Source organism: Lycium barbarum, chromosome 3 (assembly GCF_019175385.1).
Source record: "Lycium barbarum isolate Lr01 chromosome 3, ASM1917538v2, whole genome shotgun sequence".
Classification (NCBI taxonomy): Eukaryota; Viridiplantae; Streptophyta; class Magnoliopsida; order Solanales; family Solanaceae; genus Lycium; species Lycium barbarum.
Window position 1 is genome coordinate 61,307,574 of NC_083339.1, and position 26,787 is coordinate 61,334,360.

The following is a 26,787-nucleotide window of genomic DNA, read 5'->3' on the forward strand; positions in this document are numbered from 1 at the left end:
TCCTTCCTTGTCCGTTCGAGGATGAACCATTTTTTAATTAGTATTTGATGTAACGATCAGATCGTTATGTGTTTTTTGATCATTTTACCCTTGTTGACCAATTTCTGAGACTATTAGGCGGTTCTAGAGAAAACTAAAGGATTTAGAATCCGTAAGTGAAAGTATTTGACCAATAGTGACTTTTGGGTAAACAGACCTTTTCCAGATTTTCATCAATTTCGTGAGGTCCGAAGGGTCGATTATGACTTGGTGGGGTGGATAGTTCGGTTCCCGAGGTGTTTGGTTGCATTTTGGGTACTTTGTTGGAAACTTGGTCTTTGGCCATTGGGTGTTGACCCGGTCAAATAGACCTCTGTTTTGAATTCAGAGACCATGAGTATGTCCATAGCGTATTTTTATGTGTGTATGCATGTTTGGGTTGTATCTGTGAGGACTCTAGTGAGTGTCAAAATTTGGGGTTGGACTTGTGAAAAACCAAATTTTCTAGTGTCTGCTGTCCGCTGTAGCGGCGCTACAGTAGACGGATATCTGCTATAGCAGATGCGCTGCAGTAGGATTGCGGGATTTCAAGAATCATTGAAGGGTAGGATAAAACCCTTACACCCCTATCATTTCATTCATCATTTCCTTAGTATATTTGGGGCGAATTGAGGAGCTTTTGACTAAATCTTCATTGTGGTAAGTCTCCTAACCTAGTATTCATTGATTTAACTAGTATTCGTTGATTTAATCTTCCTAAGCTTGAATCCATACTAGGAATCCATTAGAAGCAAAGAGAGAAAATAGGTTTTGATGATAACTTCTAATCTTTCTAAAAGGGAAATTGTTGGTGGATTTGATGAATCTATTCATAGAATTTGATAATTTCATAACTAATAGGCTTGAATCTTCCATTTGTGGTGATTAATTTGAAGGTTAGAAAACTAGGGGTTCATACCCAAATTGGGGGTTTTCCCTTGAATCTCGAAATTAGCCCATTCTTGAGTTATTTTAGCAATTGTTTAGTAGGATTGAACTCCTAGAACATGGAATTGCATATTTCACTTTCGAAATGACCGTTTTACCTTTGTGGTCCGTTTCTCCCTTTCTCTATAGTGGAATTTGACCCAAACGATAAGTATAGCAATATGGGTGTTCTTTTTTATGATTTCTAGTATAGAATTCGAATATGATTAGACTTTGAGTATTTAGAGGCGCAATGAAAGGGCAAGGGAAAAGTTTTATTATTCGTGGCCCCCGCTCCGCTACCAGGTAGGTTACGGCTTACTTTAGTTAGACTTGATTAGTGAAATGCATGTATAGTAGAATTGACGGGAGAAAGCATGATTAGGTCTTCGGACACGATGTTGGGATGGATGTACTCTTAGGTTGCTATGACTTCTGATTATGTGGGCTTGTTGCCGTTACTTTACATATTGAATCATGAGGCGTATGTGTTATACTTGGACGAAAAAGGTTGATATAGACTCTTGTGTTGATTGAAGTGGTTTGACTAATTCATATTGTTGTTGAGCTGATTTATCTAAGTCTTGTTGTCGCATATGGCATCGTAATTTCGTACTTTCATTGGCATATGATTTCGTTAATATTACCATGTTTGTGTTTGTTCACTCATTCATAGTATGCATATGGTTGATGAAAGCTTTATGATGATTATGAAAGGAACTGTGGCACCTTTGAGGTATTTATGGTATATGAATCCGTGTCCAGGCTCTTTTCGAGATGGAGGGTATGTGAATCCGGGTCTGAGGCCCTTTCCGGACGGATGGTACATGGACACCATGGGTACCCCGCGGGTCATGACTATTGTGCGATCAAGGCCTCTAGCATGTGTGTATAGGTTGTATTACGGATCGAGCCATTGCATTGTATTAGATATCATCATTTGTACGGCATAAGTTACTATTTATCGCATTTATTGGTTATTTTGTGTGGATTTTGTGCCTATCTGCTTATCTTGTTGATTCTATGTATATTTGTATGAGCTAATCTTAGTCCTCCTATGATATCTACCGGTACATAGTGTTTGTACTGATACAACCTTGTTGCCCTTTTTGAGTGCAGATTATGTGCCAGGGACGTCCTCGAGACCTCACATCTAGCCTGAGGCTACTTCCTGACTAGATCTGAGGGTGAGCTCCTATCCATGCCATGCCGCCTGAAGATATTTCCTTATTGATGTCTATTTAATTTCTAGACATTTCTGTTATTTTCAGACATTTATGTACTTCTTAGACAGTTTTATGATTAGGGTCCTTGTACGATGACTTTCGGATTTTGGGGTTGTAATATGTAGTATTCCGCACTTATTTATTATCCATGGCATGACTTAGGCTTATTATTATTATTGATTATGTTGTTCTTTAAGTGTAAATTGGTTAATTGGTTAATTAATTGGTTAAGGGGATGATTCACCCGCTGGGGGTTAGTATGGGTGCCATCACGACGGATTGGGTCCTGACACTTCTAAGGTGGGACTTTCCAACGTGAATCAAAATTAATCGGATTTCAAAGTGGATATCGAACACCGAAAGGAAAACAAAAAATTTAGGAAGTACAGTAAACTAGGAGGAAAATCATAAAAAAAAATTCAGTAATGTATGCATTCAGGAGTAACGTAAAAAAAAAACTCTCTATCAAAACTCTACTTTTCACATAAAACCCTAGCCTAAACCTACCTAGCCGCCGGCAACATGGCCACTGGTTAGCCACCACTGGTGGGTGGCCAGTCATCCTCCAACCTACTACAACACAAGCTCAGCCCATAACACACACGCAATCTCCCAAAACAAAGTACATAGATGTTTTCCATCTACCTACGTTAAACCTCATGCAAAACCCTACTGAACACAATGGAACAATGACGGCTGCTACTGGTATTCCCATGAAGAAAGTGGTGATTAAGAATGGAATCCCAGTGGTAAGATGGACTCAGAATGAAGTGAAGCAAATGAAGAAACTACAAAGATTACAATACGCTGTTATAGGCAAATTTTCCTATGGCTGACCAAAAATGGATGAACTGGGTAAGATTATCCCTAATCAATATGGAATCGAAGGAAATTGTGAGGTTGGATTATTTAAACATAGACATGCTTTGATTCTACTATCTCTTTTGGAGGATCTTGTTAATCTATGTTCTAAAACCTCATATTATATAAACTCCAAAGATGGATATTCATACTTGATGAGGCCACTTATTTATGATACAAAGTTTAGAATAGATGAGGAAACTTCTAAAGTAATATCATGGATATCATTGCTTGATTTAATACCAACTTTCTTTGTAAAGGAGGCTTTCTTTGTAAGGGAGGTCGCTTTAATTGCATCAGTTGTTGGTACTCCTTTACATGTTGATAAGGCTACTGAGAATCGTACTAGACCTAGTTGTGCTAGGGTAAAGGTGATGATTGACTTGTTTGAATATCTTCCTGATTGTGTTAACATGGAGATAGAGGATGAGGTTACTCATGAGATTAGGATTGAAAAAGCGAAAATCAGGTATGACAATCTTCAAAAAATATTGTCGTGAGTGTAAACTGCAAGGGCACAACGAAGATGGATGTTGGAAGTTGCATCCTGAATTATATCACGAATACGATGGCAATGTAGCTGAACAGGTAGATGCTAATACTGAGAAAGGGAAAGAGATGGTTGCTCATAATGAGAAACAAGTTGATGCAGTGGAGAAGGGAAAGGAAATAGCAGAGAAACCCGCTACTCATGGGATGCAGCAATCATACAAATGGAATTATCAGAAATTTAGAAAAGGAAGAGCAAGAATCTTAGCCAGTGGAAGGATTCTTGGTGATCCAGGAAACAGGAATGTAGTTAAGGATGGAAGAGAGACTAACAACTAGATGCAGGCCAAGGAGATTGTAAATATTGACGTTAGTCAAAACAAGTTTAATGTTCTTCAAAATGAGCAGCAGGAGACTTATAATGATGGATCACCTTCAAGTGGTGTAGAAGTCCTTGACAATTCAAATGTTGCTGGTACGTGGCAAACAAGATAAATGAGGAAGAAATCATTGATCAAGACAGAAATAAGGAGTGCAATTCCATGACAATTGATAATACAGTGGTGAATGGAAAGAGCAGTGTTGTTGAACCAAATTATATTAAGTCAGGTGAGAAGACTGAGGCAGCCAAGAACAACACAGACAAATTGGATAATGTGCCTGCAGAAGGTGATGGAGAGACTGCCAAGGAGTGGATTAATAAGTCCTTTGCTATAGAAAAGACATTTGATGCAGAAGGATCAAAACATGCAACAACACAAGATGAAAAGATAAAGGACTCTATTTCACCAATAGCATATGAGAAAAGTGAGAAAAGGATATATGCTGAATATTCTGGTGAGCTGATGGAAGAGTTGGGGATCCAAGATATAGAGGATGATAATCAGGTTCACACAGATTCTATAGAGGAACTGAATGATAATGCTATTGTTAAAGTTCCTTTACCTGTGGAAGCTGTGAAGGTCATGTCTCCTATTAAGGACTTTCATGAGGTTGTATCTTATAATATCATAAAGGCTGAAGTTATCCATGATACGGGTGAAAAAGGCTGCAAATACAAGTGATGTTGTAGCATCTGAGGCTTTGGCAGAAGCCTTAGATAAGGTAGGAGTGGCAACAGGATTATCTCCAAAATCTCACTCTAAGGTATCAAAGAAGAAACATAGTAACTCTGAAAGGAAACCTCTTAGCCATTCCATACAGAGCAGCAAAGGGTAACCATAAGTGATGATGAAAACATTATTTTGGAATATCAGATCAGTAAAAACTTAGAAAGCTTTCCACAGAGTGCAAATGTTGCATAGGCATCATAAATTTTTCCTTATAGCACTAATGGAACCTTTTCAACATATTAGACATATTCAATAATATAAGAGGAATTTAGGGATGGCTCATGTTTGCTATAATGCCTCTGGGAATATCTGGTTTTTTGTAGATGCAGATATTGATGTGGATATTGTGTGGGATGATTCTCAACAAATTTCTTGTAAGCTTACTTTCCAACAGTTGAATAAGATCATGTTTGTCACCATGGTCTATGCAAAGTGTGATGCAATGGAAAGATTAGCATTATTGAATAGCCTTTATGTTCTGGCTGATTGTATGGTAGCTCCTTGGTTGATAGGGGGTGAATTTAATGTGATTTTGAGTAAGGAAGACAAGATTGATGGACTACCAGTATTGCCAAATGAATATGAAGATTTTGCATTTTGTTTAATTCTTGTGAGCTGATTGAAGCAGGCTTTAAAGGAAGACCTTTCACTTAGTGGAATGGGAGATCTGATGGGCAGTGTATCTTTAAAAGGCTTGATAGAATGTTATATAATAATTTGATGTAGCATTGGTTTGGTTTCATTGAAATGGATCATCTATCTAGGACTGGTTCTGACCATGCTCTTTTATTTCTATCATGTAATGAACAACAACAACAACAATTTATTAGACCTTTCAAATTTCTGAAATTTTGGGTAGATCATGAATCTTTCCAATCAGTAGTTACTCAGAACTGGCATGCAGAAGATGAAAGGAATGTATTCTTATATTTTAAGAAGAAAGTGAAGGAAATTAAAGCTGTTTTATCAGCATGGAGCAGGCAGGGTTTTGGGGACATTTTCAAGCAGTTGACTATTAGAGAGGATATTGTTAGAATTAAAGAACAATTGTTTGAAGAAGCCCCTATTGAAGTTAACAGAATGGTGTTACAAAGAGCTCAGGCTGAGCTTAAGAAGTACTTAAACTATGAAGAGGATTATTGGAGACAAAAATCTGGTTATGATTTTTTTGCTGAGGGCGATAGAAACACCAGATTTTTTTGCAATATTGTCAATGGTAGAAGGAAAAGAACTCAGATTAGGAGAATTCAGAAGTCTGATGGGAATTGGATTGAAAGTGCTAATGAGATAGCTGATGAGGCTATCTCCTTTTATCAAAAGCAATTCACTCAGGATTCAATGCAGAATTTTCAATCTGAGATGGCTATATTGTATCATATTCCTAGTATACTATCACAGGAGGAAAATGCAGATATTGTTGCTATCCTAACTATGGAAGAGGTCAAACAGGTTGTGTTTGAATTATCAGGGGATAGTGCTAGTGGTCCAGATGGACTTACAAGTATATTCTATCAATGTTGTTGGGAAACTGCTGGTATAGATGTATTTCATGTGGTGAAGGTGTTCTTTGAGGGTCAGACTCTGCCGAAGTCTATTACTCATACCAACCTGGTTTTGTTGCCAAAGAAGAATGAGGTGGAAAGATTTTCTGACATGAGGCTTATTAGCCTTAGTAACTTTATTAACAAAGTTATCTCTAGAGTGGTGCATAACAAAATGGAGAAGGCCCTACCTATATCTGCCAATCAATCTGGTTTTGTAAAGTGCAGGAATATTATTGAGAATGTTTTGTTAACTCAAGAGATTGTTTCTAATATAAGGTTAAGGGGCAAGCCAGCTAATGTAGTCCTTAAATTGGACATGACTAAGGCCTATAATAGAGTCTCTTGGATCTTTTTGATGAAGGTTCTGAGGAGAATGGGATTTTCTGAGCAGTGTATTGATATAATGTGGAGACTTCTAGCTAACAATTGGTATTCTATGTTGGTAAATGGACAGGCTCATGGCTTCTTTCATTCAACTAGACGAGTTAAGCAGGGTGATCCACTATCACCTGCATTATTCATACTGTTTGCTGAAGTGCTAACAAGGGCTCTTAATGCATTATTTGATGATCAAGATTTCAAAGGGTTTGGGATGCCAAAATGGAGTGCCAATCTTAATTATTTGGCTTATGCAGATGACACCATAGTTTTTGCCTCAGCTGATGCAAAATCATTGGAGTTAATTATGTCTACTTTGAAGGCTTATGAAGACAGTTTTGTTCAGTTGATTAATAAGAGAAAGAGTTCTTTCTACATGTATGCTAAGGTCTCTAATGTATTAGTGCAGCAAGTTGAGCAGATCACTGGTTTTAGAAGAGGGAACTTTCCTTTTATATACTTAGGCTACCTAATAACTCATGCAAGGAAAAGGAAAGCTAATTATACAGACCTTATTAAAAGGATCAGAGATAAATTGTAAGCTTGGAAAGGTAAGCTTCTTTCACTAGGAGGTAAGGCAGTATTGATCAAGAGTGTGCTTCAGAGTGTTCCTATCCATATTCTATCAGCTATAAGTCCTCCAAAGTGTGTGATAAAGGAGATTCATCAGATTTTTGCAAAGTTTTTTTTGTCTAGTAAAGAGGATGTGAAGGCTAGACTTTAGGATGCCTGGTTAAAGATGTGCTTTCCAGTTAAAGAAAGAGGATTGGGATTCAGGTCTCTTTTTGATGTATCCAAGGCCTTGAATGCTAAATTATGGTAGAGTTTCAGAACTTCCAATTCTCTATGGGCAAATTTTCTTTGGAATAAATACTGTAAAAAGCAGTATCCACAATATGTTACATGGAAAGGAGGATCTCAAGTGTGGAAAATGGTGTTAGCAGCTAGAGATATCATTGAACAAGAGATTTGGTGGGAAACACATAGTCGTACTGCTAACATTTGGTATAATAACTGGGCTAAATTAGGAGCATTACACTATATTGTTCCTAATGACTTCATCATTGATGATAGTATAGAAGATGTGAGTCAACTTATTACTAAGAATGGGTGGAATGAGGAATTGCTGCATCAGTATTTACCAGATGATATTACTAATCATGTTTTAAAGGAGATGAAGGTGCATATTGAAGAAGATAAATGGGATAAGCCCTGGTCGATGATGACAAGTTCTGGCAAATTCACGATTTCTAGTGCATGGGAATAATTAAGACAAAGAGCAAATTTTTCACAGATTTATAAGCAGATGTGGATAAAAGGGGTGCCTTTCAAGATCAATTTTCTGCTATGGAGGATGTGGAAGTTTAAAATACCAGTTCATGAGGTTTTGCAAAATATTGATATTCCTGTGGTTTCTAGGTGCTATTGTTGTACTGCATACCAATAAGGGACAATTGATCACTTGTTTCTTAATAGAGAATTAGCAAGCACAGTGTGGAAATTCTTTTCTGATGCAACAGGGATAGCCATGGTGTGTCATAATGTCAAACATGTTATACAAATCTGGTGGGAGGCTGATTGTCACTATAAACTGAAGGTGGTGTATAGAGTTGTTCCTGCTATGATTTTGTGGTAGATATGGAATTGGAGAAATACAACAATGCATGGGGGGACTTTGTCATTATATATAGTATTGCATGAAATTTAGGAAAATATTCATAGGCTCTGTAGAGTTAAATTTCCTGCCTGGCAGAACATACCACACAAATGTCCTGATATAGTTGAATATGTGGAAAGTTTCCAACCTAGATCACTTGCGTTGTTGTAAGATGGGACTTTCCACCTACAAGATGGTTCAAACGGAATACTGATGGTGTAGCAAACCAGTTCAGCTGCCTTCTGTGTGAGGAATGACAGTGGTGATCTTATATATGCTGAAAGTAAGAAACTTACTGATAATGGAACAAGCTTGGTTGCAAAAGATGTAGCTCTTAGGGATGGTGTTGCATACTGTGAAAGCCTCAATCTATGGGCATTAATAGTTGAAACTGATTCCTTATCCATGAAGAAGTTTATATATGGTGAATGGGAAACACCTTGAAGCATTATTCTAATAGTTAAGGAGATCAATAGAACGAGGAGAAATCAGCTCACACAGTTTCAGCACATATTTAGACAAGGGAATGCAGTGGCAGATTTTTTTGACCAACTTAGCTTTTGATTCTGCAGGTGTAGTACAGTTTCATAATTTTTAGGAGTTACCTAGTGCAGCAAGGAAGTTAATCAACGTGGATAAAGCTCAAGTTCCAAACTTGAGAATCAGATACACAAGGGACAGGAGGACCTGACACAACAATTGCAACAGATTACTAGCATTTGCAGCAGATCATACAACAGCTTGAGCAACTTTGTAGCCTCCATGATTTGCAGAAATTTCCAGAATGCCTGAGTTCTTTCATATCACATTTTGTACATTAGTTGACAGATTTCATGTAGGGTGGTATTAGTGTGTTTCATGCTCATTCCCTATGTGAAGGATGTTAACTAATATAGAAGGTGTTTTTTATTCTTTTTGCATGGCATTTCCACTTCAGAATGCAGCTTGACAACCTTCGAAGCCTGATGAACTACATACCTGGATTCTAGAAGAGAATTCGCAGACTGAATTCCATACACCTGGTGAGAGCTTGAGGTGTGAAGATTGGAGGAAAGTCAAGTATCCAGGATTTTCTAGTTGATTAGCTTGTTTAGGTTGTTATTTATGCATGTTTTGATTTTTTTCTTTATTTTCCAATCTTTTTGATTGGTTGTATAGACTCTTTTATTTTGAATAAAATGCCACCTTTGGTGGTTTTCACTAAAAAAAAAAAAGGAGGAAAATCATAGATTTTTGTGTGCTTCTAATGAAATGGAAAAAAGAGTGTCTAATTTTCTTTATAGTCCATAGGAATTAGATTGAAATACAAATTAAGTGGAATAAGACTATCCAAAAACAAATTTTATAAAAGCGCAAAACCAGATTAATTTGGGATGCCTAACAATACAAACTGTAAATCAGAAGTCACAACTAATAGAGTATGAGTTTTATTTGAAAAACTAGGAGGTTTGATTCTAATATTTATGAACGAAGTGATTACGATCCATTCAAACTTGAGAACTACCAAGTCTGAAACTTTCGTGTATGAATTACATTAAAAACTGTATCCTCTTAGAAATTGCCTTAATTAGTCATTCTCATTCTTAATTGTGAGAGTTGCTACACCTAGAACTATTGTCATATAGCCAAAGTCAAATGATCTCTTAACTATAAATACATCCACCTTATATTATTTTCAGCACACAAATAGCAAAAGCAATTCATCAATTCTAGCAATGGCGTCTTCACTAAGCTTCTTTTTCGCTAACTAGCCATGCATTTTCAGCCTCGCTTTCTCGTTATTTTTACTACAAAGTCTGTCCAAAGGCTTTGCCAACTATTAAAAGGGTTGTTCACGATGCAGTTTGACAAGAGAGGCGAATGGGAGCCTCTTTATTGCGTCTACATTTTCATGATTGTTTGGTCAATGTGAGTTTCTTTGCAACGTTTGATCATTTTGGCTATTGTTGCGTGGTATGTTACTAATGTCTTCGTAACTTTAGGGTTGTGACGCTTCTATTCTTCTAGACCAAACGTCTACAATTGATAGCAAGAAAACTGCTCTTGCTAATAACAATTCTGCCAGAGGATTTGAAGTAATAGACAAGATCAAGTCAGTGATTGATAAAGTTTGTGGACGTCCAATAGTATCTTTTGCAGATATTTTAACTGTTGTAGCTCGTGACTCCGTAGTTGCAGTATGTATATAACTCCATTTCTGTCCTTAATTACATAAATTTTCGCAGTTTAAATATTTTTAACCTGATGACATGTTGTTTTAGATGCTATCATGATTTTGTTATATTTAACTACTATGCTTAATTTGTGGTCTAGACTTACATTTATAAGGCTCAGACATAAATTTGTGTTTTCTTTTCAAAATGTAACTCGCCTGACTTGAAATAATCAAACTAGAACAGCCACCTTTATACGTACGGACAAGTTCTAGTCTCAAACTCTCAAATAAAGAAATTGAAATTGCCGCAAAGGAAAAGTTAGAGAACAATGAACCTATAACATGCTGCATATATAATACTACAAGATTGACACTGCTAAAAAAACCGGGATTTTCGATCAAAAATTTCGACCACATGAGGTCGAAAAGGCCTTTATTTCGACCAATTTTTCGATCACACGCGTAGGTCGCTAACAGGTAGGTCAAAATTTTTTTTCGACCACATGTGGTCAAAATTTTTGACCACACGTGGTCGCAATCACATTCTACCGAAATTAAGGGAAAATTATTTTCGACCACATGTGGTCGAAAAAATATTTTTATGTTAAATTATATATTTAACTTTTTCGACTACGTGTGGTCGAAAACACTATTTATATTTAAATATAAAAAACAAATTCACAAATTCAACCACATGTGGTCGAAATTGTAAATTGGGCCCAGATTTTCGACCACATGTGGTCGGAATCTGGCAACCATATTGCTAAATTTCGACCACACGTGGTCGAAATTGTATTTTTCTGGGTACAATTTCGACCACATGTGGTCGAAATTGTGAAATATCTGGGCTGACTTTCGACCACCTGTGGTCGAAAATCTGGAATATTTTTTCCAGCATTTGCCTGTTTTTGACATCCCACCTACCAATTTTCAAATAACCAAATTCATCAACCAAAACAGTCATCCAATTCATCAACAATGCAACACAACAACCATAAACAATGTTCAAACACTTGAACACTTAAACATTGTCCATTCAAACACTTAAATATCATAAACTACGTTCAAACACTTAAACATCTTAAAATTAAAAGTACTTCTAATTCGAATTAAAATTACATTCAAACTCTTAACATAATATACATATCCATTTAAACATAGCCGAATTATAATCCAAAAGCACACTAATCAAAAAGGTCAACGTTCAGTATTAGAGACGATCTGTATCCTCCCCAACATCCTGGCCTCTGAGGATTAAATGTTCTTGTTAGCAGGTCAACTTGATGCTTCATAGCTTCATACTCCTTAGGATCAACTGCCCCATCATCAGCAGCACCTACGACTTCAAGGGCCGACGGGTATCAACGAAAAGCTCCATTGTTTGCTGCATAGGAAAGTCCAGCGTTAAGACAACCGCTTTAAATTGATGTACATTTAATTATGCTATTGACTACTAGTACAATACTAAACAAAAGTAAATTGATCTTATCCACAAATCTCTAAACTAAGAGTAGAGTTTTGGTTTTAAAAAATAAAATATAATAAGATTACTTCTGTAGGAAATAAAAAAAATAGCTACCAAATGTAGCATGCTAACCTAGCTCAGCTGTATAGAGGAACGGGACTAAATCCAGTAGTGAATTCAAAAATGTCACATATGGGATTTGAACCTGTGACTTAAAGTAAGTTTGAACCCCCTGTGCCACTTTACTAGAATATTACTCATTTAAGGGGATTCAACAGCTTATGTAACAAAAAAAAAAGTAGTTTTACTTTTAAACCTATTACAGTGTAATTTTTCAGCGAATGTGATTCAATTGAACACCCTTTCTATAAGCTACCTACGCCCGAGTCAAGAAATGAACTGATAAGAAGATGATATTTGGAAGTTGATTCAGGAACATGCTCAATTATCTTCTCAATACCTGATGTTTCCACCTTTCAATCATTTTATTTTATCCCATCTCATTCCTTTTTTTCATTGGTTCATTCATCAAACAGTTTGGATTGAACCATGAAAGCTTCTAAAAGCTACTTGAGACCCAAATACCTGAGGCTGGATGTCATTTCTTAAAATAATATTTCCAAGTGTATGGAGGGCAGGGCTGACTACTGAAGGAAGCGGATGCCTGAAACATCAATTGACATATGTATCAGAATAAATTGGAAGTTAGATGTGGAAAAGTTCCTTAAATGAGGAAACTATAACATTCCACTCACTCGAGGAGTTTAAACAGCTGTTTACAAACACCATTGTTAGTTATGACTGGCGTTTTGCAGTAATTACTATCAGTAAGGCGAGCAAGTACTAAACATGCATTTGTTAGTACATTTTCATCATCAGTTAAACAAACAAGGTGATAAAGTTCTGGGAGTGCTTTTCTCACCTGACCAATGAAATGTCATTAGTAATTTGAAGCATCCAATAAGTTTTACTTTTCATTTTACCAAACTGATGTGAAGCTACATAAACCATAATCTGTGGAAACATAAAAAAACAAATGACAGACAGGAGAGCGGCACCAATGCCTCACTTTATCATCAAAATTTAATAAGATGGATAATGCACAGACTCATCATCATATAAATCACCATCGAATATTCATACTGGTTAAATATTCAAAGCACAATGAAAAACAAGGAGAAGATTCGAAGATAGGCAAAGAACTGAAAGTAAACAAACAGAAGAATATCCACACCTCTCTTATTTGAGAAAGCTGAGTATGAAATGAAGTATATAGCATGAATGCATCAGACCAAACGTTTCATAACTATTTGACTATTTCAAAATTCTGTGATAAAGCATAATAACAAAAGTTTTCATCTTCACCGGCTTCCGTTAGTGAGGCTTTTTCTAAGATTCAAAGAATTATCTGAGCAAAATCTGAAGTCTAAAAGATTGAGTAATGACGAAAACCCATTACAGTTGCTAGGGATGAAGCATACTACATTTCACTATTCTGCTTGCAAGTTTAAATGGATAAACATGCAGGACATGCCCAAATTCAATGATCATGAAAATGAAATTGAAAGAAAGACAGGCAACTTTTGGCTTTGGTACTTCTAATCAAGAAATATTGGATCTAACCATCAATTGTAATCCTTTTGATCCCTAATACTTTTGGCTTCCAACAACTATATTAAGAACTCAAAGGTTTCAACATGCTATCGCTTAAGTTCTAAGACTAAGGTCCAATATTATTGTAAAGAAAGCAAAGTCCAGAAAAATACTAAAAACATAACAAGATTCATCTTCTCAAAATAGGCAGATTCATCTTCTCAAAATAGGCATAAAGCGAACAATACAGAACAATCCTACTAGGTGTTGATAATGATCAATAACCACCATATATAACCCGTGGTTTAACCCAACTCAACCAAATCTGAAGAGTGAATGATAGTGGTGGCCGTTTGACCATGAGAATTATTCACTTTTTTCCGGAATAGTTTTTCACTTTATTTCAAACTCAATGTTCTTGATTATAAAAGTTCCAAATCCAACTTGGAGTTGGATTTTAAATTTGGAGAAGTGCTCCAAACATGTTTTCCAACTCCGACATCATAAATTCCAAATAAAGTGCTCTCTTCTCTCCTTTGCAAAAAGTATAACCAAACACAATTCCATCTTCAACTCCGACTTCATAAATTCCAAATAGTGAAAAACATTTAAAGGTGGTATGTTTCTTCTGGACAGTGAAATTGATTCTAACTACTATTTTCTAGATAATTTCGAAACTTAATCAGTTTGCTTCAAGTAATAGTTCCATATTAGTTAAAAGCTGGTTATATTACACACAACCCAAGCACAGATTCTGATGAAGGAACTCATTCCACCACTTATAACATTCAATTTAGATAAAAAGAATCCAAAAGAAAAGAAAAAAACTACAATGAAGGAATAACCTCAGCTATATATTGAAAAAGATGCAGAATTTTTAATTATGAGTGGCAACTTTGACAACTACCCTTTACGCCATTTTGTCTGTAAATTTGAAAAGTAATACAAGAACTACAAATTACACATATTGATAACATGGTATTGAAATACAAGTTTGAGCACTAGTTCAATTTGGGGGTTGTGTTCATGAGATTGAGGAAGAAAAAAAAATACCTGAGCTGGTGGCGTCTGGTGGCGACGATTGCTGGTCGGAAACAGCGGCGGCGTCTGGTGGCGTTGACCGTCTAAGGAGGGGGTGGGGCAGTCGGGTGGTGGGATGGTAGAAAGAGGAGAGGGAGAGAGAAGAGAGTGAAAGAGAAGGGGGAAAATGAAAAGAAAATTAAAGAGACTAGATCTGGTCTAAATCTTTTGAAATTTTCGACCACATGTGGTCGAAAATAATTAAGTCAGATTTGACCGACTTTGACTTAATTATTTCGACCACATGTAGTCGAAATTAGATTTTATTTTTATTTTTTTATTAATTGTTTTATATATATATAATTTAATTATGTATAAAATGTTTTTTCCCATTTATTATTTGTATAAAAATTAATTTTGACCACACGTGGTCGAAATTCATTTTTCCCATTAAAAAATCGACCCGATGTGGTCGAAATTCTATAAAAAATTAAATAAAAATTAAATTCTTCAAATTTCGACCGCCCGTGGTCGATTTCCTTTCGACCAAAAGTGTGGTCAAAATTTTTAGGTCGAAAATGATCATTTTTTTTAGTAGTGTGAGGAGCAACTCATAACTTATTGCACAAGTTAACCAAATGTAAATGGGCAATATGTGAATCAATACACACACAGATTTAATTTATATACACTGACAACACAAAAAAAAATTAGACTATCGATATAAAATCATTTGTTATAGCAGGTCATACGCTTTATTTCCAGATAAATTACTAATTTCATTAATTATGGCAATGACCTGATAGTATATAAATTAATTTCCACTATCAGGGAATAGGAGTTAATCTCTATATATACACATCTCTGATGGTACTTTGATATGATAAGCCCCTTGTTAGTGCTTAATTTTTTTCCACTAACAAAGTATTAATAAACGTTACGTTTTATACAGTTAGGAGGACCGTCATGGCAAGTGCTACTAGGAAGAAGGGATTCTACCACAGCCAGCAGAACACAAGTGTCACGCCCCAATTCTAATGGGCCATGATGGGCACCCGACCCTCACTTAGAGCCGAGAAAACCCGCTGGTTCTCGTTATACTCATAATCTTACTGGACTCTTAATCATGAAATGATATGCATAATTAAAGCTTTTCAAAACATTCTTTTCGTCTTTCTTATCTCAAGTAAAAATCTGTAATAGTATGAATCCGTAAAGTAATGCATAATGCTACATCGGCTTGCATAGCTGCTTACAAGGCTAATGTACTGTATACATGACTCTGTCTGCAAAAGTCTCTAACATAAGATATGATATCAAACCTAAGTTGGGACAGGACCCCAACATACCCATAATGTGGATGACTCAGCTCATGAGAACATACTCCGACGCGGTATCACTCCGAACCGGATGGAGTTTACCAATCCAGCTAACAGCCTGGAACATCCTATAGTCAAACTCCTGGATAACTTTCCTGCAAAGCAATGTAGGGCTGTGTGGCATGAAACACAGCGCCCCCAGGCAAAGGGACGTCAGTACGGATAATGTACTGAGTATGTAAAGCATCAGTAATAACATAATGAAAGCATACAAGATAACATAGTATGGACGAGTTATGAAATGAAAGAGCTAGGTATACCTCTAGCAGTGTTCGTTATACTTACTTATCCTCTTTCTACTGGGAACTTCCTTTTCAAACATTTGAGCACATAGTAGTATCATACCCGACCATAGAGGTTCGGTGTCTTACGTACCCAACCATAATAAATCTTGGTGTTATACGTACCTAGCCCTACCAAGGTTCAGTGCTATCCGTACCTGGCCCTACCAAGGCTCAGTGTTATACGTACCCAATTGTAGTGGTGTGCGCGCAATAGATATCATACCCGACCATATAGGCTTGGTGTCACAACATAGCATTCATACATTTATAACATACATATGTATCCGAGAGGAACATTTCAACACTATCGGGATGACACAAAGTCTATAAACTCCCGATTTCTATTATTGAATCACCATCATCTTTGTCGTCATCACCATTATCATCGTCATCATTATCATTATCACTATTATCATTATTAGGAGCTTCTGCCAAAGTATATCAAGAATATTGTAATTTATGAACTCATAGCGGCTCTAAGATTTGGACATTTTGAATATCTTAGATGGCATCTCTAGAATTGATCTCATCATCATAATCGTTATCATTATCGTCACAAGAAACGTTGCCAACAATATCAAGAGAATCTCGAGGGTCATGAGCTTACAACCTTTATAAGAATAAGAATAGCATGAACAACTCGTATAGATGCAAAATGAGGGAAACATGCCTTTAGAAACAAGGGTTAGCCTTACATACCTTTTTGTCTCTTTAACCTTCTCAATTTAACGCTTCCTTCCAATGTTCACGATTCTACATTCAAGAGAATTCGTACTAAGGTTAGACATTCGGAGCATACTTACGCTTAGGCTAAAGCTAACGAAAACTGGGCAGTATTTCCTTTGAATAGTTGAAAACGAGCTTTCTTCTTAGTAATGACTCTCGGTTGCAATACTCCCTCATTTCCTTAGGAATATCCTTTCAAGAGATATAAGTGAATCACTTTCCCGATATGATCCTCCTTGATACCTGAACTAGTCGATCCTTTTTCTTGCTTCAAATGTTTTTGGAATCTTAATTAGAATCATTTCATGCTACTTCTTACTTATTGAAACACCGTATACCTCGTGCCCTTCGTTAGTATATTCACTATGCATCAACGGAAAATTTTCCGAGGTGTAACATTCTTCCCCCTTTAAAACATTCGTCCTCGAATGTTAAGTTCTCAGGAATTTTACAGAAATAGGGTTTCCCCTGTAATATGGCACTACCATCCTATAATAACAGCCTATAATAACGTCTCCACTCGGGGCTATGATATCACAACACACAATATGGCCACACACGACCAAAAGCATTACTTTATAAGCTTGCATGCATGACTCCGCCTTAAGAGGCAATTTCAGGTCGTTGTGTCGTGAATAGATTAGTGCAAGCTTAAGATGAACATGAAGCCCTCGTGATTATAAAGTGTATTTGGCAATCCTAGAGGGTGTACGACAAGATTTCTATGTCAAGTGACTTGGTGGAACTAGGTTGTCAAGGAAGCTAAGTATAAGCTATGTGTGGGAAAGATTTCATGGTTGCCGAACTAACGAATATTTAGTGAGGCCTTGAAGATGAGTCATAAGGTCTGTTAGATTGTTAACGAGGTTTTTAAACAAGTACTAAGAAGGTTTCAAAAAGGATTCGAGATCAAACGAAGCGACAAGAACGAATTCAGAAAAATTGGGGATTATACGGTCATATATACGGACTGTGTATTTTATTCGGCATGTATACCTGACCGTAGAACCCTTCCAGTGAAGGGTGAGTTTCTAGAAGACCATACGGTCCATTATACGGACCGTATAATTTATACGGTCCGTATAGTAGACCGTATCATTCGGGTCGGGTCCGAACTTTATTTTTATATAAGCACTGTTCCTCTTTCTTTTTTCTCACTTTCCACTTCTCTAACACTCCCTAAACCTCTAGAAACTTCTAGAGGTCACACTAATACTTATACAAGAAGGGAAATCAAAGATCAGACATCCAAAGTTGGTAAAATCAAAGGTGTGAAGGCTTCCTAGGGTTGATAGAGATCAAGAATCTCTTTGGTGTTGGAGTTGAGTTTTTCTTAAGAGGAGTATTCTCATTAAAAATACCATCTCTACACAAACGAAGGTGAGTTTTACAATTATTTCATGTTAGTAATGGTGTTGAGTAGTTGTAGAACTTGAATTGGGAACAAGCATGGAATATGAGCTTAAGTATGCAAATAATGGCATGTTGAGTTAAAAGGTACATTGAGTTATGATTCATGGTGTAAAATGAGTATAATCTTGTTATGAATGGCGCAGAGGATATTGAGGAAATATTATATGGATGATAAACATGATGATGCATTATAATTATGGTTATGGAGGGTCTTGAAAGTAAATTTGGAAGTTGAATAATGTCTAATTCGAATGAGTTTACGTATTATGATATCATGGGTGTCGTTGTGATGTTTGGGAGCTGTTTTATTATATGAGGAAAAGTTGTTTAAACAAAGGAAATGCTTCCCAATTTTCGTTAGCCTTAGCCGCTTTAGTTTAAGTTTAAGTATACTTCCAACAATCTAATCCTTGTATGGACCCTTTTGTATGTAGAATTATAAGCCCGGAAGGAGAGCTCTTAGTCGACATCGTTAAGGAGATATAAAGGTATGTAAGGCTAGTCCTCTTCCTTTAAAGGCATGACTCTTGTTTTATAATCCCTTTTTACACTCCCATGACCTTCCTATATCCCTAACAATGGAAGTTAAAGATCTTCGAGAGATTATTATGAGACATGTCCCATGACAGTGACGATGATAATGATGTGTGTTATACCCCATTTTAACCGGGTCAAAGCGGAGTACAACATATTGGTGATTCCTAATTATTTAACTTAGGGAGTCACCACCTAATTATTTTAACGGTGAATTAGGACACCTAATTATTAATTAAGTAAATTCCTAAAATAAACTCCAATTTTAAAGGTCTTACTAACCTAATAAATTCTAGGTAAGGGTTCTAAATATCCTAATGGGAAGGTCTTAGGCATCCATTAGAATCCGTTTATTACGGTTACCGATCAAACTTAGGTTAATATAAGAAATAGTGACAAAAATATAGTATTTAATATTGTATAAGCAATGTGAGAAAAAATTATTCATACTAAGTATTTAGTAGAAAACTTTTGCAAATAATAACGTGATGATTTTCTAAATTTAACAAAGAAACACCATGGCCTCCAACAGGTGGGATAGCTTTTAAAAATCATTTTGTAAACCATATGTGTTGGCATCATTTATTTTAAAAATGGAAATCGACAACTACGTAATCATTTTAAGGAAGTCTGACAAATTTATATCTTTTTTGATTGGAATATATCATATGAAAATGTTCAATGATCTTAAAACCTGAATTTGTTTCAAAACATGGTAGAAAAGGGTGTAAGCTCTAAAATGTTCCAGTGATGCCAAAAAAAAAAGGGTACTGGGTACTTTCTCTGGTTAGCTTTCCTTAAAGTCCAAGTTCGTAAGCAGAAGCTATATATTTGTATCATACTTAAAAAAAAAAAAAAAATCAGTCGATGCTCGTTTAACGATTAGTGGTTTAAAAACTTTCACCATAAAGAAAATCAACTTTTAATAACACAAAAGAAGTTGTCCAGATCCTGAAAAAAAATCAGTTTTCAACAAGTTAAGGAAAAATAATTAAATCACGTTTTCATCCTCGCAAGACTATCAGTGACGTAAAAAAATAAGAAAAATAAAAAAGGTTACAAATACTTCAATTCTAGAACATCAAAAACGTTATAGGCATTATACAGGACTTTAAAATTTAATGATAGATTATGTAAATATTAGTTAGAATATTTTGTAATCTCCTATTTTAGGTTAGAATATTTTGTAACCTCCTATTTTAGGTTAGCCCTTAATTCTAGGCTAACATTACAATTGTATAGTTTGTATATTAACCAAGTTTGTAATGGAAAAGGATACGGAAAATATTTCCTACATGGTATCAGATTAGGGTTTATTTCTTCTTCCTCCTTCCGCTACGCCCTAGTCCCTCTTTCTTCTTCCTCTTTCCGTCACTTTTTCTTTCTTCTTTTCTGCCATGGCCGACGCCACTGTCCCTTCGGCTAAGCCCTCGTTCCACCCGGCCCTCGCAGTCTCCAATATCAAGAATCACATCTCTGTCACTCTTGAGATGGAGAACTCCCAATACGGAACATGGGCCGAGCTTTTCAAGATTCATGCTCGTTCTCACAAGGTCCTTCATCACATCACTCCTCCATCCACAGGTAAAGAGAAGCCGGCTCCCAAAACTGATGAGGAAGTCGAATTATGGACGACCATTGCCGCCACCGTGCTTCAATGGATTTATTCGACAATTTCGAATGATCTGTTAAACACCATCATTGAACCTGACGCTACTGCCATGGACGCTTGGGTTCGCTTGCGTGATATATTCCAAGATCATCAAAACTCTCGTGCGGTGACTCTCGAACAATAATTCACGACGACTCGTATGGAGGATTTTCCCAATGCCTCCGCCTATTGTCAATGTCTAAAGAGCCTTGCGGATCAACTGAAAAACGTCGGGGCTCCCGTGACGAATAGCCGCCTTGTCCTTCAACTAGTTTCGGGTCTCACTGAAGTATACAAAGGGGTTGGGACACAAATTCGCCATGCTAAGCCTCTCCCCCCATTCACAGAGGCTCGGTCTTCCCTTGTTTTGGAAGAACGTGAACTTGCGGCAATGGCGTCTCACGAGTCTGGTTCGTCTATGGTAGCCGCGGCCGACGACGCGTCACTGCCCTCGGACCACACAAGCCCATGCCGAGGAAAACCAAAAAATTCCCGCGGCCAAAATTCTAGGATTGGCCCAAAAAATGGCTCTGGTCGCGGCTCAAGCGGCGGTAGAAACACTGGCAGCGGCGGCGACCGCAGTGGTTCGCAGCCAGCGGGCTACTTTTCGCAGCAGTGGCCTGCCGGGCAGTTTGGCCACTGGCAGTGGGTACCGCAGCCCCACTGAGCTGCTACTCCTCCCCCCGCCCGTACCCGACCACGTCTTGGGCTCGTCCCCCGCCTGGCCCATCCCAGCAGCAAGGTATATTGGGCTCTCCTCTAGCCCAGTAGCTCTACACGGCAGCAGTGGCACCACATGGGTCGTATGTTCCCACCGACATCGAGTCCGCGATGCGCACCATGACCTTGAACCCGCCCGATCAAAATTGGTACATGGATACCGGGGCCACTTCTCATATGACTTCCTCGGACGGCAATCTCTCGTCTTATTTTAATTTGAGCAATCAAAATAATGGTATTGTTGTGGGAAATGGTCATTTGATTCCAATTCATGGTTGTGGTCATACTAGCTTGCCTCCCCCAAACCCCCCTTTATCCTTACGGAATGTCTTACATTCTCCTAAACTCATGAAGAATTTAATTTCAGTACGGAAGTTTACTACTGATAATTCTGTGTCTGTTGATTTTGATCCATATGGGTTTTCTGTGAAGGATTTTCAGACGGGGATGACACTAATGCAGTGTGATAGTCGGGGAGATCTTTATCCAATCACTACCATCAAATATCCAACCACCACTCCATCAACCTTTGCGGCGCTGTCCTCTCCTTTTTGGCATGCTCGTTTGGGTCATCCGGGAAATTCTGTTTTAGATTGTCTTAGGCTTAATAAAAGCATTGAATGTAATAAATCTAGTCATTCTAGTATTTGTCCTTCTTGCATTCTTGGTAAACACGTTAAGTTGCCGTTTGATTCTACTATTTCTACAACTTTGATGCCATTTGATATTATTCATAGTGATTTGTGGACCTCTCCCGTGTTAAGTTCATTGGGTCATCGGTATTATGTTCTTTTTTGGGATGATTTTTCGAAATGTTTATGGAATTTTCCTTTAGCTAAGAAATCCGATGTTTATGCGAAATTCTTAGCTTTAAAATCCCACATTCATACCCAATTTGAACGTCATATTAAAAATGTCCAATGCGATAACGGGAGGGAATATGATAATGGTTAATTCGGGAAATTCTGTGAGTCTAATGGGATGTCATTTCGTCTTTCTTGTCCACATACGTCATCACAAAATGGGAAAGCCGAAATAAATATCCGATCTATCAATAATATCACTCGGACTCTCCTTGCTCATGCCTCTCTTCCCCCTTCGTTTTGGCATCACGCCTTACAAATGGCAACATATCTTCTTAATATTTTACCAAGCAAATTATTGGGTCATGTTTCTCCTCTTCAAGTGATATACCAAAGAAATCCATCTTACTCTCATCTTCGGGTTTTTGGGTGTTTATGTTATCCCCTCTTTCCTTCTCCGACTATCCACAAATTGCAAGCCCGGTCTATACCGTGTGTATTTTTGGGGTATCCTACGAATCATAGAGGGTATAAGTGTTTTGATTTATCGTCCAACAAAATCATTATTTCTAGTCACGTGATTTTTGATGAGAATGTTTTTCCATTTTCAAATTTACTTTCTCCCTCTTCAACTACTTATGATTTTTTGGATGATGGGATTTCACCACTTTGGTTGCATCATATGGCTACTGATCGGACCAGCCCACCCCCCACTGTACTCGTGACCCAATCGCCTGCCCCCTCCCACCGTGGCACGTGCTGCCGCCTCCCCTCCGTTGGCAGCACATGGGCCTGCCGCGTCTCCTGCCGCCCCTACCTCTCTCCTCTCGGCCTTAGGCCAACAGCCCTCGGCTCCATCTCTCACACCCACTTAAACATCACCCCAGCCGCCCCAATCTACCAATCCGCCCCGAATGGTGACCCGAAGTCAAAATGGTATTTTTTAAGCCGAAACCTATGTTTAACTTGAATACCATGGTTATGAAATCCCCTCTCCCTCGTAACCTTGTGACTGCCCTTCGTGACCCGAATTGAAAAATGGCTATGGATGATGAATTTTATGCTCTTATTAAAAATAAGACGTGGGAGTTGGTGCCCCTTCCACCTAATGTGAATGTTATTCGTTCAATGTGGATTTTCACTCATAAAGAAAAGTCTAATGGTGATTTTGAGAGGCATAAAGCCAGTCTTGTAGGTGATGGAAAGACTTAACAGGTTGGTATTGATTTTGGTGAGACCTTCAGTCCGGTGGTCAAGCCGGCTACAATACGTACCGTTCTCAGCCTTTCCTTATCCAAGAAGTGGCCTATTCATCAACTAGATGTCAAGAATGCTTTCTTACACGGTGAGCTCAAGGAAACAGTGTATATGCATCAGCCTATGGGTTTCCGGGATCCTACTCATCCGGATTATGTATGTTTACTCTGTAAGTCCTTATATGGACTTAAGCAGGCCCTGAGGGCATGGTACAAGCGATTTGCAGATTATGTCTCTTCTCTGGGTTTTTCAAACAGTAGATCTGACAATTGTTTGTTCATCTACAAAAAGGGGTCCGATATGGCATACATTTTACTTTATGTTGATGATATTATTCTTACTGCTTCCTCAGATTCTCTCCGATGCTCCATTATGGCTCTCCTTGCCTCGGAATTTGCTATGAAGGATCTGGGTCCTTTGAATTATTTCCTTGGCATTCATGTCACTCGCCATAAGGATGGCATGTTTCTTTCGCAACGTAAGTTTGCCGAAGAAATCATTGATCGAGCTGGGATGTCTTCTTGTAAAGCTACTTCTACTACGGTTGATACTAAACCGAAGCTGAGCAGCACATCGGGTGCTCCATATGATGACTCGACTCACTATCGCAGTCTCGCAGGTGCACTTCAGTATCTTACTTTCACGAGGCCGGATATTTCTTATGCTCTTCAGCAGGTATGCTTACACATGCATGCTCCGCGCGAGGTTCATATGCATGCTCTTAAGCGCATCCTCCGTTACATTCAGGGTACACTTGATTATGGTTTACATCTTTATCCATCCTCAGTTACTGACCTCCTTTCCTACACTGATGCGGATTGGGGGGGCTGCCCTGACACACGTCGGTCGACGTCTGGTTATTGTGTCTTCCTTGGAGATAACTTGATATCTTGGTCTTCCAAACGCCAACCTACTCTCTCTCGTTCGAGTGCTGAGGCGGAGTATAGGGAGGCTGTTAATGTTGTCTCCGAGTCATGCTGGATTCGCAATCTTCTGTTGGAATTACATTGTCCTATTCATAAGGCTACTATGGTGTATTTTGACAATGTAAGTTCCATTTATCTTTCGGGAAATCCAGTGCAACATCAGCGAACCAAGCACATTGAAATGGACATCCACTTTGTTCGTGAGAAGGTTGCGCGAGGACATGTTCGTGTCCTTCATGTTCCATCCCGTTATCAGATTACCGATATTTTCACCAAGGGACTACCACAAGTCTTATTTGAAGATTTTCGGGACAGTCTCAGCGTTCATAAACCTCCCGTTTGGACTACGGGGGTGTGATAGATTATGTAAATATTAGTTAGAATATTTTGTAATCTCCTATTTTAGGTTAGAATATTTTGTAATCTCCTATTTTAGGTTAGCCCTTAATTCTAGGCTAACATTACGATTGTATAGTTTGAATATTAACCAAGTTTGTAATGGAAAAGGATACGGAAAATATTTCCTACATTTAAGGAAAAAAAATGTAGTTAGCTACTAGTTTCCCCTTTATAAACTACCCTTTCTAAGTTAAAATGTTCTAGGCCAAAATATCCAAGGCATACCCACACAAGTAAAATAAGAACAGTAAGATTGTAACAGAACTATTACAGAAATTATTCCCTCGCTCTCGTTTCATGTTCAGATAGGAGAGAGAGTGAGAGCAATGGCTAATGAAAGATGGAAGCGTCATCTCGCTCCTCTTTCTGTTTTCCCCCATTTATCTTTTGAGACTTCGAGGGCGAGAGGGATGCAAGAAGGTGTAAATGCAAGTCTTCGACTCAGTAGCAACCAAATTGAGCCTCAAAACGAGGCTCTTTGTCGCTCCGGGTGCATTACATGTAAAAAGAATAATAAAAAAAAAAAGAGGGATAGATGAGTAATAAGGCTTACGAAAAGTATATTCATGATACATCAAGAAAGATTAAGTAAAACTCGATGAAGGAATGCCACATTGAAACGATCAACATCCAGTAGAGAATTGTTTTTTCAATTTTTATCTAAGTTTAACTTTAAATGATTGTGAACTAATCAAACTATTAAAAAAAACATTCTTCATAACAGTAAGTAATGCAACTACATTAATACACTTAAAAGGGGTCATTGATAGATGGAATCTGAATCCTAACATGAATACTTAAAGAATACACATGATTAGTAAAAAAAACGTCATAACTTCAATCATATCTAAACAATGAAATGTGACTACTGCCTTAAATGAATTTAGTAGACTAAAAATCTCAAGGACTTAGTCATGCTGCAAACCAGAACCACACACAAATAACTTGTAGAAAGGCAGAAATGAAGAAATAGACAACATATTCAGGATATTTGAGAATTCATGCTAACTGAAATACTCTCAAAAAGGCAAACATAAATTCTGACACAATTTCTGTCATTAGTAGAGAGGAGAGGTCCAGCTTTGAACAAAAAATTAGAACTCTACTTGAGAATTGCACAGAGTTTTTAAGATACATTCAGCCAATCTATACCAGTTTTAGGTCCTTCATATAAATATGAGTTAACAAAACTAATAGAAATAGACCTATGACCCCACACTCAACCTGTTCACTGAACATTATGTACTAAAGCATTCGTCAATTTAAAACTTAAAGAAATATGGAAAATTCAAGACATTTGTGGGTGAATAACAACCTATTCTCTTAGCCTAGTGATACTTCCCAGAGGTTTTAACTAGAGCAGATCACATGTTCAAATTAATTCAATCTGAAGCTAACTCCAACCAGCTAATCAGAGTCTTAAGTACGAAAGCAAACTTAAAATGAAGCTATTCTACATATTCATCCTAAATGAGTTATTATATTAACGTTGAACTCGAAACCAAAGCATCCTTCAGTAGCCGACTCAAAAGAAAAACAAAGCCAAAAGATCCTGCTAAAAAAATTGAATAGCATTCAAAGTAAACAAATATCCTAACATCTTAAACATATGAGAAACTTTAAAAGGAAATAATACTCTAGTCACACCAGATTAATACTATGATTAATACATGAATACAAACAGCAAGCAAAATGAAATGATAAGCAGGAATACAAACTTTTAACTTAAAACAAATTGAAGCTAAATTGATCTACACGAAACTAGAAATACCCAGAACTTAAATACTAAGATGAGAGGGAAAATTACCTTTTTATGGTGCAGTGAATGGGGTGCGGGGTCTTAGATCCGACGCAATCCGACCTCGAACTTGAGTATTTTTTTTTATATGTAAAAGAAAGTTGGCAGCAAGCAGTTGAACTTTTAGGAGGTAAGAAAAGAGAAGAAAACAAGAGTTTTTTGAGAGCAAGAGTGGCGGCCAGAACCTTGGTCCAAATGGACTCTAAATGCTAGTATTTATAGATACAAAATAGGGTTTTTTTCGGATTCAAAGTTTTGGGCGGGATTTTATATGAATTTGTTGTTTGAAATCAAAATTGAATCTCCTAGGGTTGATTTTGGCCTTTTGTGTTGACCTCATTAGAGAGGAGGTATAAGGGGACGTTATAGGTGGTAGTTCTTACCCGGAAATGGAAGGACAATGCTCTGCCATGGCTGATGAACATTGGAGCTTTGCTTGAAATGGGAAATAG

General features: G+C 37.4%; 1 pseudogene; it reads left to right on the forward strand.

Annotated features, from left to right (window-relative positions):
* The first annotated feature begins 7,486 nt into the window (after positions 1 to 7,486).
* The window catches only part of LOC132630887 (peroxidase RIP1-like), a 69,078-nt pseudogene continuing 49,777 nt past the window's right edge, over positions 7,487 to 26,787 (forward strand).